The sequence below is a fragment of the Bufo gargarizans genome, unplaced genomic scaffold (genome assembly GCF_014858855.1).
Source record: "Bufo gargarizans isolate SCDJY-AF-19 unplaced genomic scaffold, ASM1485885v1 original_scaffold_1212_pilon, whole genome shotgun sequence".
NCBI lineage: Eukaryota > Metazoa > Chordata > Amphibia > Anura > Bufonidae > Bufo > Bufo gargarizans.
The window spans coordinates 31,816-46,245 of record NW_025334276.1 but is presented as its reverse complement, the minus strand read 5'-3'; positions in this window follow the sequence as shown (position 1 = coordinate 46,245).

Here is a 14,430-nt window from a genome sequence, read left to right as displayed (position 1 = left end):
CTTGTCAGAACTGCTAGCCCGCCAACTGCTGCCATATAAACTGGTGGACTCGGAGGCCTTTATAAAATGTGTGGCCATTGACACACTGCAATGGAAGGTCCCCGGAAGGAAATATTTCTCCCAGAAGGGCGTCCCAGAGCTATATGGCCACGTTCAGCGGCAAGTGAATATATCTCTTGCCAGTGTCGGTGCCAATATACATCTGACCACAGACACGTGGTCTTGCAAACACGGGCAGGGAAGGTACATAACTTTTACTGCACACTGGTTAAACCTTCTAACGGCCGCCAAGCATGTAACCCGTGGCTCCCGTGTAGATTTGGTGTTACCACCACGGATTGCATGCAGGGCTGCCTCTTCTTCTCCTCCTCCATTCTCTGTCTCCTCCTCAGCTGACTCCTCCTTTTCCACTGCTACCGCCATTTCCGCTGCGCCCCCCAAAACCTATTTGACGTGCCAGGTGAGACGTTGCCATGCTGTGCTGCTTTCAGCTCTGCGGTCACAGGCCGATCAGTGGCTAACCCCGCTCAATTTGACAGTTGGTAAAGTGGTGTGCAACAACGGTGCCAATCTGCTGAGCACACTGAAACAGGGCAAAATGACACATGTGCCGTGCATGGCACACGTCCTGAACTTAGTCGTGCAGCAATTCGTTGCCAAGTACCCCGGGGTCCAGGACGTCTTGTGACAGGCCAGGAAAATCCCTGGCTATTTTAGAAGATCTTACACGGCCATGGCTCGCCTTGCTGATGTTTAGCGGCGACACCACTTGCCCATTAGACATCTGATTTGTGAAAGCCCGACGTGCTGCATATGCTTGATAGGCTGCTCCGCAGCAACGTGCCCTTAACGACTACCTGTACGAACTCTGCAGCAGGACAGGTTCTGGGGAGCTTGATTTCTTTTCACCAAGCCAGTGGCTGCTCATGCGCGACGCATGCAAACTTCTGCGGCCATTTGATTAGATCACCAAACTGGTCAGTCGCAGCCAGGGCGCCATCAGTGACATCGTACCTTAAGCCTTCTTTCTGGAGCGTGCATTGCGTTGTGTCATTAATCTAGCCATCGAGGAGCAGGAGCTGGAAGATGAGGAAGTCGCAATGCAGAATGAATACCTAGGGGGGCTACTCCATCTGAGACAAGTCAGCAGGAGTCTGAAGAGGAGTCAGAGGAGGATGGTGGCTGGGGGGAGGGGGAGGAGGAGCAAGAAGAGCAGGCTTTGAGGGGGACTTTAAACTTTTCGGGGATCCCTGGTGTTGTCAGTGGCTGGCGGGAGGAGACCGAGGACGACATTCTCCTGGGCCATGAGCAGGAGCCAGGGCTCTCCAACGCTTCCAATTTAGTGCAAACGGGGGCCTTCATGCTCTAGTATTTGAAGAGGGACCCCCATATAAAAAGCATAAAGGGCAAGGACCAGTACTGGGTGGCAACGTACTTAGACCCCCGGTACAAACACAAAATTGCGGACATGTTACCAGCATCAAAGAGGGCTGTCAGAATGCAGCATTTCCAGGTCTTGCTGCCAGAGATGCTGCATTCTGCTGTTGCGGGCGCTGGTAGAGGAATTTCCACCCACAGCAAAACAGGTGCGGGTACCAATCCTACCGCGCATGCAAGAAGAGAGTGGTTTGAAGATGCGTTGGTCACTTCGGATATGAGATCATTCTTGCAACCAACCCATCAACAGCCGGATCAAGCCTCAGGGACTTTACCAGGGATCCCCAAAAAGTTTAAAGTCCCCTTCAAAGCCTGCTCTTCTTGCTCCTCCTCCCCCTCCCCCCAGCCACCATCCTCCTCTGATTCTGACACCGACCGCTCTGAGAAGCGAGGAACCCCTGGACTACTGGGTGTGCAGGCTTGACCTGTGGCCAGAGCTGGCACAATTTGCCATGGAACTCTTGGCTTGCCCCTCGTCGAGTGTCCTGTCTTAAAGGACGTTCAGCACAGTAGGGGGGATCGTGACCGATAAGCGCACTCGCCTAGCTCACGACAGTGTGGACTAACTCACATTTCTAAAAATTAATGAGGCATTGATCTCTGAGGAATTCAACACCTGTGACGACCAGGTGTAATTGAATTTCCTCATGCCAGCCCACACATATTCACCACCACCCAGAACAAGGAATGGTCCTTGTCTTATGTATATACAGTGGCATAAAATGCCTTTTCTGTCAGGTGAATGCCTAATTTTTGGGCCTTTACTCCAGTGGCCTACAGTAAAAATGTTATCCAGTGACAGCCTAATGTACCTCCAGCCACATAATCACAAGTTCTTTTCTGTCAAGTGAATGCCTAATTTTTGGTGCCTGTTCTGGCCTACATTAAAATTTTTATCCGGTGACTGCCTAATGTACCTCCAGCCACATAATCACAAGTTCTTTTCTGTCAGGTGAATGCCTAATTTTTGAGGCCTGTACTGGCCTACAGTAAAATTTTTATCCAGTGACCGCCTAATGTAACTCCAGCCACATAATCACAGGTTCTTTTCTGTCAGGTTAATGCCTAATTTTGGGGGCCTGCACTGGCCTACAGTAGGGTTGTTTTGATACAAAAATTTTGATTCGGTTTCGATACCATAAAAAAGTATTGCGATACTCGATACCATTCAATACCATGCGAAAAAAATAAAACACCAAAATAAGCTGCGTGCATTCCGCATTTTATGTAACGTCCGGCCCATAATAGAACAGTCCGATCCTATTTTTTGGGGAGACAAGGTGACAAAAAAAATGGTTAATCGCGCAGTTTTTATTTTTATTTTTTCTGTTACGGCGCTCACCGCATAGGACATTTTTTTTCTTTTCAAATGTCTTTTTATTGATTTATTTAAGTCAGAAGAGGTCTTCTGTGAAAGGAATACAATTAAATGTAACACATCAATTGTCATACCATTAAATAGGTTAACAGCTGAATAGTATATCATGAGTATCCCGATTATCCTACATAATAGTGCACATTACAACAATTGTTTTTTAAAGCGTAAACTGCATAGTGAATCAGTATAGTCATGCAATTTCAGCGGAATTGAGGGTATACTGAGGTTATCAAGACCACAATCAAAGACAGCTTGTATTCAGAGGGTGAGGGGGTTGATTTGGAGGGGTATGAAGGAAGGAAGGGGTAGGAGGGAAAGGGAGGTTAAACATGGGGCGGGGGGAAGGAAGGTAGGAAAGGGATGTGGAGAAGTATTCCTCTAGACAGCCTGAATATTTGCTATTTTTTTTTATATTTTAATAGTTTGGACTTTTCTGACATGGCGATATGTAATATGTTTATTTATTTATTTTTTATATATTTTATATGTAAAATTGGGAAAGGGGGTGATTTATACTTAATATTTAGATTTTTTTTTTTTTTTTACTTTTTATTTAATAACTATATCCCCCCTTAGGGGTTAGATCCTGGGATCTATCAGGGTGAATAGGACTTCACACTTTCCCTGCTGCCCTGTGTATAGTACACACAGCAGCAGGGAGCTGACTATGGCAGCCAGGGCTTCAGTAGTGTCCTGGCTGCCATGGTAACCGATCGGAGCCCCAGGATTTCACTGCCAGCTCCCTGCCAGCACCCGCCTCTGGGATTTGTATTAAAGAGGACCTTTCATCTGGCAAAAAATTCTGAACTAAGTATCATGATATGTACAGCGGTGCCCAGGGATCTCACTGCACTTACTATTATCCCTGGGCGCCGCTCCATTCTCCCGCTATGTCCTCCAGTTTCTTCAGGGACTTGGTTATACTGGGCAGAGACTGTGCTTGTTCTCCTGGGCGTCTCCTTCTCCCATCGCAGCGTAGAGCTCACAGCCTGGGAGAAAAAAAACTGGGACATAGCGGGAGTATGGAGCGGCGCCCAGGGATAATAGTAAGTGCAGTGAGATCCTTGGGCGCCGCTGTACATATCATAATACTTAGTTCAGAATTATTTGCCAGATGAAAGGTCCTCTTTAACCCCTTCAAGACACAGCCTTATTTCACCTTAAGGACCAGGTCATTTTTTGCAAATCTGACCAGTGTCACTTTAAGTGCTGATAACTTTAAAACGCTTTGACTTATCCAGGCCGTTCTGAGATTGTTTTTTCGTCACATATTGTACTTCATGACACTGGAAAAATTAAGTCCCAAAATTATTTTTACCATTATTTACCCCAAATTTTGAAAAATTTGCAAATTTCAAAGTTTCAGTTTCTCTACTTCTGTAATACATAGTAATACCCCCAAAAATTGTGATGAATTTACATTCCCCATATGTGTACTTCATGTTTGAATTATTTTGGGAATGATATTTTATTTTTTGGGGATGTTACAAGGCTTAGAAGTTTAGAAGCAAATATTGAAATTTTTCAGAAATCCAATTTTTAGGGACCACTACAGGTCTGAAGTCACTTTGCGAGGCTTACATAATAGAAACCACCCAAAAATGACCCTATTCTATAAACTACACCCCTCAAGGTATTCAAAACAGATTTTACAAACTTTGTTAACCCTTTAGGTGTTGCACAAGAGTTATTGGCAAATGGGGATGAAATTTGAGAATTTCATTTTTTTGCCTAATTTTCCATTTTAACCAATTTTTTCCACTAACAAAGCAAGGGTTAACAGCCAAACAAGACTGTATCTTTATTGCCCTTACTCTGCCGTTTACAGAAACACCCCATATGTGGTCGTAAACTACTGTACGGCCACACAGCGGGGCGTAGAGTGAAAGGTGCGCCGTATGGTTTTTGGAAGGCAGGTTTTGCTGGACTGGTTTATTTACACCATGTGCCATTTGAAGCCCCCTGATGCACCCCTAGAGTAGAAACTCCCTAAAAGTGACCCCATCTAAGAAAGTACACCCCTCAAGGTATTCAAAACTGATTTTACAAACTTCGTTAACCCTTTAGGTGTTGCACAAGAGTTATTGGAAAATGGGGATGAAATTTGAGAATTTCATTTTTTTGCCTAATTTTCCATTTTAACCAATTTTTTCCACTAACAAAGCAAGGGTTAACAGCCAAACAAGACTATATCTTTATTGCCCTGACTCTGCCGTTTACAGAAACACCCCATATGTGGTCATAAACTACTGTACGGCCACACAGCGGGGCGTAGAGTGAAAGGTGCGCCGTATGGTTTTTGGAAGGCAGATTTTGCTGGACTGGTTTTTTGACACCATGTCCCTTTGAAGCCCCCCTGATGCACCCCTAGAGTAGAAACTACGGGATAGGGTGGCAGTTTTGTTGGTACTAGTTTAGGGTACATATGATTTTTGGTTGCTCTATATTACACTTTTAGTGCGTCAAGGTAACAAGAAATAGCATCGATTTTTTGGCATCGTTTTTTTTTTATTGTTATTTACAACATTCATCTGACAGGTTAGATCATGTGGTAATTTTATAGAGCAGGTTGTCACGGATGCGGCGATACCTATTATATGTATACAATTTTTTTTATTTATGTAAGTTTTACACAATGATTTCATTTTTAAAACAAAATTTTTTTTTCGTTTCTCCATAGTCTAAGAGCCATAGTTTTTACAGTTTTGGGGCGATTATCTTAAGTAGGGTCTCATTTTTTGCGAGATGAGATGACGGTTTGATTGGCACTATGTTGGGGTGCATATGACTTTTTGATCGCTTGCTATTACACTTTTTGTGACGTAAGATGACAAAAAATAGCTTTTTCTACACCGTTTTTATTTTTATTTTTTTACGGTGGTCACCTGAGGGGTTAGGTCATGTGATATTTTTATAGAGCCGGTCGATACGGACGCTGCAATACCTAATATGTATACTTTTTTTATTTATATAAGTTTTACACAATGATTTCATTTTTGAAACAAGAAAAATGATGTTTTAGTGTTTTCATAGTCTAAGAGCCATAGTTTTTTCAGTTTTTGGGCGATTATCTTAAAGGGACTCTGTCACCACTTTCTAACCCCCACTTTTAAAACTATAGTTCTGTCCATGGAGCCCCTGTGATTTCAATGGTGTTGTTATATGCGAAATCCGCAGGCTCGTTTTGATAAAAAAAGCTTTTAACTAACCTGTCAGTCATGAGGATAAGGTGCCCAGGGCGTTTCTCCCGGTCTGAACATGCCGCCAGCCGCCAGGTATGATATACTGAGGGGTGTGATATACTTACATAGAAAGTATATTATGGTGCATTTTTATTGTGCAGTAGTTGTGTGCGGTTCTGCAAGCGTTATTGGAACAACTATTTGCAACTGGGGGGATATACCTGGTGCCCAAAAAAAACTGATTAAGGGGTGTGATATCTCTGCTTCCACAAAATACTGGTTGACGGCTGCGATATACCTGTTGACCCAAATAAACAGGGTGGTGTGATATAACTGTTGTGACAAAAAAATAATTGAGGTAGTAACGGCCACCACCCAGCGGTCTGACGACAGTACCCAGATCAGCCCAAGGAGGGAGGTCCCCACTGTTGCAGCCTACTCAGAGATCTCAAATGTCAGTGGTGGTGAAGGTGATGATGATGACGTGTTGATGGACGTCACGTGGGTGCCCACAAGAGAGGAAGAGGAGGGAAGTTCAGAGGGAGAGATGGAGCAGCAGAGAGGAAGGAGAAGGAGGAGAAGCAGGCATAGCTCGCAGGGCACAGGAGGCAAAAAGCAGACTGCAAATGTATCTGGAGCAAGCCATCCACCATGCACGGTCACTTCTGCCGCTCCCTGGACGCCGGCACATGGCTCCACAGTGTGGGCTTTTTTTAACGTGTCAGCTGCTGACAATAGTGTTGCCATCTGCAGCCTGTGCTGTTAATGTAGTGTCCCACTAGGTATGGGTGGGCACTACACAAGGGTCAATTGGTGTGCGCGTTACTCCTACTCACAAGGAACAGGAATGTCATATTTAATTCTGCATTTAATGTATGTTTTAATGTGTTTTTACATGCAATGTACCCCTGTGTGATGCAGTAGCAGGCCTAGTTGGGTGTAGTTAGACATCCCAGACACTAGAGGGAGATAGGGAGCCCCTAGTATAAATGTCCAGGCCCAGACAGGGAGAGTTAGTGCAGAGTCAGGAGTCTGAGAAGACAGAGGTTAAGAAGCCTGCTCCTGACATGCAGCTGGATAGCCCTGGCTGCTAGTGATGTCCAGGAGGCTGTTGAGAAGCTCCAGCCTGCCTGAAGAACAAGAGAGCCTAAGTTAGCTCTGAAGAGATACCCCAGTTGCAGGATTCAACCTCCTGGGAGAAACCTACAGTTATCCACCTGATAGGAGGAGGCGACCCAGGGTAAGCAAAGTGACCGTGAAGGGCAGAGAACCTTTATACAGTGCAGCAAGCAGTATAATACCTGAGGAAGAAAGTAACCAAGGATTTAAGCCACCCATTTAGGCATCCGGGCCTTGGGAGATATAAAGCCAGAGCAGGAGTTCTAAAAGGGACACTGTACATTGATTCTGAGAAAGGTACAACCTGCTGCCTAGTGCTTGTAAAGTTTACCCTCAGCGTATCTTGCATGACTATTGCCTGCCATATTGTGAATAAGCCCCTTTGTGGAACTGTAATATAAAGACTGTGCTACACCTGCTGTACAAAGTTGGATTGTCCAGTAAAGTTTACGTTTGGTTCACTGCATACTTGTGTACCTTCATCATTCCAACCACCAACCGGCGTGCCACCGTCCAAAGGCACTGGCGTCACGAATACCACAGGGACCTTGCCCCAGGCACACAAAATACCTGTAACATCCAGGGCACCTCAACTACCATCAGGCCTGGTCCCTATCTACAGAGCGTGCCCCAGAGGAACTGTGTCTACCTCTCCTTCACTGCCACGCGCCTGCCCAGGGTTCTTCAAATATAGTGAGTACCCTCGATTGCCCATAACTGTGACCTCACTTCGTCATACCCTGCAGGTCTGGCGTGTTGCATTAACACATAAGTCACAGTAAGCCCATAACTCACCTAGGGAAGACCGCCTTAAAAAGGCACCTGGCTTCCCATCACCGAGCCCAGTGGGAGCAACGCCATCAGAACTCCAGGCGCTCCACTTCCTGCCTCTTCTCCTTTCTCCTACCATTTGTCCTCCACTCCACCTTCCACCGCGCCGTCGTCGCGTTCATCTGGCAGAAGGCAGGCTTCCCTGGCCCAAATGTTCGAGCGTAAAAAGTTGATGACGCCGGATAACCCTCTTGCCCAAAGGCTGATCGCTGGCTTGTCAGAACTGCTAGCCCGCCAACTGCTGCCATATAAACTGGTGGACTCGGAGGCCTTTATAAAATGTGTGGCCATTGACACACTGCAATGGAAGGTCCCCGGAAGGAAATATTTCTCCCAGAAGGGCGTCCCAGAGCTATATGGCCACGTTCAGCGGCAAGTGAATATATCTCTTGCCAGTGTCGGTGCCAATATACATCTGACCACAGACACGTGGTCTTGCAAACACGGGCAGGGAAGGTACATAACTTTTACTGCACACTGGTTAAACCTTCTAACGGCCGCCAAGCATGTAACCCGTGGCTCCCGTGTAGATTTGGTGTTACCACCACGGATTGCATGCAGGGCTGCCTCTTCTTCTCCTCCTCCATTCTCTGTCTCCTCCTCAGCTGACTCCTCCTTTTCCACTGCTACCGCCATTTCCGCTGCGCCCCCCAAAACCTATTTGACGTGCCAGGTGAGACGTTGCCATGCTGTGCTGCTTTCAGCTCTGCGGTCACAGGCCGATCAGTGGCTAACCCCGCTCAATTTGACAGTTGGTAAAGTGGTGTGCAACAACGGTGCCAATCTGCTGAGCACACTGAAACAGGGCAAAATGACACATGTGCCGTGCATGGCACACGTCCTGAACTTAGTCGTGCAGCAATTCGTTGCCAAGTACCCCGGGGTCCAGGACGTCTTGTGACAGGCCAGGAAAATCCCTGGCTATTTTAGAAGATCTTACACGGCCATGGCTCGCCTTGCTGATGTTTAGCGGCGACACCACTTGCCCATTAGACATCTGATTTGTGAAAGCCCGACGTGCTGCATATGCTTGATAGGCTGCTCCGCAGCAACGTGCCCTTAACGACTACCTGTACGAACTCTGCAGCAGGACAGGTTCTGGGGAGCTTGATTTCTTTTCACCAAGCCAGTGGCTGCTCATGCGCGACGCATGCAAACTTCTGCGGCCATTTGATTAGATCACCAAACTGGTCAGTCGCAGCCAGGGCGCCATCAGTGACATCGTACCTTAAGCCTTCTTTCTGGAGCGTGCATTGCGTTGTGTCATTAATCTAGCCATCGAGGAGCAGGAGCTGGAAGATGAGGAAGTCGCAATGCAGAATGAATACCTAGGGGGGCTACTCCATCTGAGACAAGTCAGCAGGAGTCTGAAGAGGAGTCAGAGGAGGATGGTGGCTGGGGGGAGGGGGAGGAGGAGCAAGAAGAGCAGGCTTTGAGGGGGACTTTAAACTTTTCGGGGATCCCTGGTGTTGTCAGTGGCTGGCGGGAGGAGACCGAGGACGACATTCTCCTGGGCCATGAGCAGGAGCCAGGGCTCTCCAACGCTTCCAATTTAGTGCAAACGGGGGCCTTCATGCTCTAGTATTTGAAGAGGGACCCCCATATAAAAAGCATAAAGGGCAAGGACCAGTACTGGGTGGCAACGTACTTAGACCCCCGGTACAAACACAAAATTGCGGACATGTTACCAGCATCAAAGAGGGCTGTCAGAATGCAGCATTTCCAGGTCTTGCTGCCAGAGATGCTGCATTCTGCTGTTGCGGGCGCTGGTAGAGGAATTTCCACCCACAGCAAAACAGGTGCGGGTACCAATCCTACCGCGCATGCAAGAAGAGAGTGGTTTGAAGATGCGTTGGTCACTTCGGATATGAGATCATTCTTGCAACCAACCCATCAACAGCCGGATCAAGCCTCAGGGACTTTACCAGGGATCCCCAAAAAGTTTAAAGTCCCCTTCAAAGCCTGCTCTTCTTGCTCCTCCTCCCCCTCCCCCCAGCCACCATCCTCCTCTGATTCTGACACCGACCGCTCTGAGAAGCGAGGAACCCCTGGACTACTGGGTGTGCAGGCTTGACCTGTGGCCAGAGCTGGCACAATTTGCCATGGAACTCTTGGCTTGCCCCTCGTCGAGTGTCCTGTCTTAAAGGACGTTCAGCACAGTAGGGGGGATCGTGACCGATAAGCGCACTCGCCTAGCTCACGACAGTGTGGACTAACTCACATTTCTAAAAATTAATGAGGCATTGATCTCTGAGGAATTCAACACCTGTGACGACCAGGTGTAATTGAATTTCCTCATGCCAGCCCACACATATTCACCACCACCCAGAACAAGGAATGGTCCTTGTCTTATGTATATACAGTGGCATAAAATGCCTTTTCTGTCAGGTGAATGCCTAATTTTTGGGCCTTTACTCCAGTGGCCTACAGTAAAAATGTTATCCAGTGACAGCCTAATGTACCTCCAGCCACATAATCACAAGTTCTTTTCTGTCAAGTGAATGCCTAATTTTTGGTGCCTGTTCTGGCCTACATTAAAATTTTTATCCGGTGACTGCCTAATGTACCTCCAGCCACATAATCACAAGTTCTTTTCTGTCAGGTGAATGCCTAATTTTTGAGGCCTGTACTGGCCTACAGTAAAATTTTTATCCAGTGACCGCCTAATGTAACTCCAGCCACATAATCACAGGTTCTTTTCTGTCAGGTTAATGCCTAATTTTGGGGGCCTGCACTGGCCTACAGTAGGGTTGTTTTGATACAAAAATTTTGATTCGGTTTCGATACCATAAAAAAGTATTGCGATACTCGATACCATTCAATACCATGCGAAAAAAATAAAACACCAAAATAAGCTGCGTGCATTCCGCATTTTATGTAACGTCCGGCCCATAATAGAACAGTCCGATCCTATTTTTTGGGGAGACAAGGTGACAAAAAAAATGGTTAATCGCGCAGTTTTTATTTTTATTTTTTCTGTTACGGCGCTCACCGCATAGGACATTTTTTTTCTTTTCAAATGTCTTTTTATTGATTTATTTAAGTCAGAAGAGGTCTTCTGTGAAAGGAATACAATTAAATGTAACACATCAATTGTCATACCATTAAATAGGTTAACAGCTGAATAGTATATCATGAGTATCCCGATTATCCTACATAATAGTGCACATTACAACAATTGTTTTTTAAAGCGTAAACTGCATAGTGAATCAGTATAGTCATGCAATTTCAGCGGAATTGAGGGTATACTGAGGTTATCAAGACCACAATCAAAGACAGCTTGTATTCAGAGGGTGAGGGGGTTGATTTGGAGGGGTATGAAGGAAGGAAGGGGTAGGAGGGAAAGGGAGGTTAAACATGGGGCGGGGGGAAGGAAGGTAGGAAAGGGATGTGGAGAAGTATTCCTCTAGACAGCCTGAATATTTGCTATTTTTTTTTATATTTTAATAGTTTGGACTTTTCTGACATGGCGATATGTAATATGTTTATTTATTTATTTTTTATATATTTTATATGTAAAATTGGGAAAGGGGGTGATTTATACTTAATATTTAGATTTTTTTTTTTTTTTACTTTTTATTTAATAACTATATCCCCCCTTAGGGGTTAGATCCTGGGATCTATCAGGGTGAATAGGACTTCACACTTTCCCTGCTGCCCTGTGTATAGTACACACAGCAGCAGGGAGCTGACTATGGCAGCCAGGGCTTCAGTAGTGTCCTGGCTGCCATGGTAACCGATCGGAGCCCCAGGATTTCACTGCCAGCTCCCTGCCAGCACCCGCCTCTGGGATTTGTATTAAAGAGGACCTTTCATCTGGCAAAAAATTCTGAACTAAGTATCATGATATGTACAGCGGTGCCCAGAGATCTCACTGCACTTACTATTATCCCTGGGCGCCGCTCCATTCTCCCGCTATGTCCTCCAGTTTCTTCAGGGACTTGGTTATACTGGGCAGAGACTGTGCTTGTTCTCCTGGGCGTCTCCTTCTCCCATCGCAGCGTAGAGCTCACAGCCTGGGAGAAAAAAAACGGGCACATAGCGGGTTTTTGGAGCGGCGCCCAGGGATAATAGTAAGTGCAGTGAGATCCTTGGGCGCCGCTGTACATATCATAATACTTAGTTCAGAATTATTTGCCAGATGAAAGGTCCTCTTTAACCCCTTCAAGACACAGCCTTATTTCACCTTAAGGACCAGGTCATTTTTTGCAAATCTGACCAGTGTCACTTTAAGTGCTGATAACTTTAAAACGCTTTGACTTATCCAGGCCGTTCTGAGATTGTTTTTTCGTCACATATTGTACTTCATGACACTGGAAAAATTAAGTCCCAAAATTATTTTTACCATTATTTACCCCAAATTTTGAAAAATTTGCAAATTTCAAAGTTTCAGTTTCTCTACTTCTGTAATACATAGTAATACCCCCAAAAATTGTGATGAATTTACATTCCCCATATGTGTACTTCATGTTTGAATTATTTTGGGAATGATATTTTATTTTTTGGGGATGTTACAAGGCTTAGAAGTTTAGAAGCAAATATTGAAATTTTTCAGAAATCCAATTTTTAGGGACCACTACAGGTCTGAAGTCACTTTGCGAGGCTTACATAATAGAAACCACCCAAAAATGACCCTATTCTATAAACTACACCCCTCAAGGTATTCAAAACAGATTTTACAAACTTTGTTAACCCTTTAGGTGTTGCACAAGAGTTATTGGCAAATGGGGATGAAATTTGAGAATTTCATTTTTTTGCCTAATTTTCCATTTTAACCAATTTTTTCCACTAACAAAGCAAGGGTTAACAGCCAAACAAGACTGTATCTTTATTGCCCTTACTCTGCCGTTTACAGAAACACCCCATATGTGGTCGTAAACTACTGTACGGCCACACAGCGGGGCGTAGAGTGAAAGGTGCGCCGTATGGTTTTTGGAAGGCAGGTTTTGCTGGACTGGTTTATTTACACCATGTGCCATTTGAAGCCCCCTGATGCACCCCTAGAGTAGAAACTCCCTAAAAGTGACCCCATCTAAGAAAGTACACCCCTCAAGGTATTCAAAACTGATTTTACAAACTTCGTTAACCCTTTAGGTGTTGCACAAGAGTTATTGGAAAATGGGGATGAAATTTGAGAATTTCATTTTTTTGCCTAATTTTCCATTTTAACCAATTTTTTCCACTAACAAAGCAAGGGTTAACAGCCAAACAAGACTATATCTTTATTGCCCTGACTCTGCCGTTTACAGAAACACCCCATATGTGGTCATAAACTACTGTACGGCCACACAGCGGGGCGTAGAGTGAAAGGTGCGCCGTATGGTTTTTGGAAGGCAGATTTTGCTGGACTGGTTTTTTGACACCATGTCCCTTTGAAGCCCCCCTGATGCACCCCTAGAGTAGAAACTACGGGATAGGGTGGCAGTTTTGTTGGTACTAGTTTAGGGTACATATGATTTTTGGTTGCTCTATATTACACTTTTAGTGCGTCAAGGTAACAAGAAATAGCATCGATTTTTTGGCATCGTTTTTTTTTATTGTTATTTACAACATTCATCTGACAGGTTAGATCATGTGGTAATTTTATAGAGCAGGTTGTCACGGATGCGGCGATACCTATTATATGTATACAATTTTTTTTATTTATGTAAGTTTTACACAATGATTTCATTTTTAAAACAAAATTTTTTTTTCGTTTCTCCATAGTCTAAGAGCCATAGTTTTTACAGTTTTGGGGCGATTATCTTAAGTAGGGTCTCATTTTTTGCGAGATGAGATGACGGTTTGATTGGCACTATGTTGGGGTGCATATGACTTTTTGATCGCTTGCTATTACACTTTTTGTGACGTAAGATGACAAAAAATAGCTTTTTCTACACCGTTTTTATTTTTATTTTTTTACGGTGGTCACCTGAGGGGTTAGGTCATGTGATATTTTTATAGAGCCGGTCGATACGGACGCTGCAATACCTAATATGTATACTTTTTTTATTTATATAAGTTTTACACAATGATTTCATTTTTGAAACAAAAAAAATGATGTTTTAGTGTTTTCATAGTCTAAGAGCCATAGTTTTTTCAGTTTTTGGGCGATTATCTTAAAGGGACTCTGTCACCACTTTCTAACCCCCACTTTTAAAACTATAGTTCTGTCCATGGAGCCCCTGTGATTTCAATGGTGTTGTTATATGCGAAATCCGCAGGCTCGTTTTGATAAAAAAAGCTTTTAACTAACCTGTCAGTCATGAGGATAAGGTGCCCAGGGCGTTTCTCCCGGTCTGAACATGCCGCCAGCCGCCGCCGCCGTTGGTGCCCAGCTCCTCCTCTGCCTTGAATTTGCGCCGCCTGAATGTCAAGAAATACGCCTCCGGCTCTCCCTCAGTCCTCCCTCCTTCTTTTCTAAGATCCCGCGCGTGCGGCAGTGTTCGCGTTATCGGGAGGTTGAGCGAAGTGCGCATGCGCATGCGCACTTCGCTCAATGAG